General features: G+C 39.0%; 1 pseudogene; it reads right to left on the reverse strand.

Annotated features, from left to right (window-relative positions):
- Positions 1 to 239: 239 nt before the first annotated feature.
- On the reverse strand, positions 240 to 812 carry LOC148163784 (large ribosomal subunit protein uL6 pseudogene; annotated as a pseudogene).
- Between the last annotated feature and the right edge of the window lie 700 nt (positions 813 to 1,512).

The following is a 1,512-nucleotide window of genomic DNA, read 5'->3' on the forward strand; positions in this document are numbered from 1 at the left end:
TGTTAATCCTCACTAGCCACATGATCTACACTTCAACACCTACCCGTGACACTCGGCCACTCCCTTCTCTGCTTTATCTTACTCCATGACATTTATCATTAACTAACATACTATATATGACAATGGCTTTTTTTTTTTCCTCAAATCACTACCGCTTTTATTGCATCGTTAAAATATCACAAGTAAGTCTGAAAAATCATCCGGCATCTTGCTGTTTCTGTAGCTGGAAAACTTAGATCTTATTCGTCAGCGTGCTGAATTGTTCCTTTTTCAGAAACATAGATACCACCCAAACATTTTCTGATATCCTTTTTAACTGTTGTGGCTTGCTGAATCAAAGCAGCTGAGTTCGATACATTAACTTCAAGAATTAACTTATCGTTCTGGGCTTGAGATACTGAACAAGCAGCATCTGGCCTCATCCAAACCCTGCGGAAGTATTTTTGTGTTTTTCACCCAAGAAATTTCAGATTTCAACAAGAGAACCATTCTCCTGAATAACAACATTGACGGGAAGTGTGCCTACACGGGCATCATCTTTTAACAGATGCCCAGTGTTAATGCCCTTGATCATGTTCTATACATGACTATAAGATAGTATAAACCAGTAGCCAGTTGTTTTCTATTTCTCCCCATTTGTCACCTCAGAGCCTCTTCTTTTTCTTTCCAACGAGACTGAGTTCTACATTGATGTGACTGAAGTCCCCTCGCAGGGTTCCTCTGGGGCCCCTCACAGTAATGGTGTGTCCTTTCAGAGTGATGTCGACATTTTCTGGAATGTCAACAGTCTGATTGCTGAGAATGGTCTTCATTTTTGCAGTAGATGTGGCAAAGAGAAGACAGAGCCTTCTTTTTCATCTATTTCTTTAGTAGAATGGAAGCTCCATGAGGGCAAGGACATTTACTGTTTGTCCACAGCTTTACATTCAACATCTAGAATAGTGCATGACAAACAAATAGCTCACAAATGAATATTAATAAATATTTCACAAATGAATCAAGCATCAGCTTTTTTGAGATCAGGTAGGCACAGCAGCTTAATTAAGTAGTCCATATGCTCATACCTGAAATAATTGTAAAAATTACTCCCCCACAGTTCAGAATGACTAGGAGCAAGGGTATGTATGGTGATAGGTAATAACAGAATGCTAGGAACTCCGGTCAGAGAGAGGAGCTTTGGAGGTTAAGAGATTTGAGGGATGATGATAAGGATCAAAGAATGGAGATGATGATGAGTGAAGTGGAAATGACATAAGACACTGAGAAAGACAGAGTAAGATCACTGATATTAGAATCTACAAAGATGACAACAGGGAAAGACATGGTGAAATTGTATAGCAACTGATGGTACTATAATTCTGAAAAGTGAGAAATTATCTTCTTGGTCCCAGCAAAGGTGATGGAAATTAGGTGGTATAAAAGAAAGGCTCCGAAATATTGAGAAATGTCAAGGGAACAATAATTTAAACTGCCCAACACAGTAGCCACTAGACACAAGAGGCTAGTAAGCAT

The sequence above is a fragment of the Eumetopias jubatus genome, unplaced genomic scaffold (assembly GCF_037043125.1).
Source record: "Eumetopias jubatus isolate StellerSeaLion01/CBP00866 unplaced genomic scaffold, mEumJub1_p1.0 scaffold_8, whole genome shotgun sequence".
NCBI classification, from domain to species: domain Eukaryota; kingdom Metazoa; phylum Chordata; class Mammalia; order Carnivora; family Otariidae; genus Eumetopias; species Eumetopias jubatus.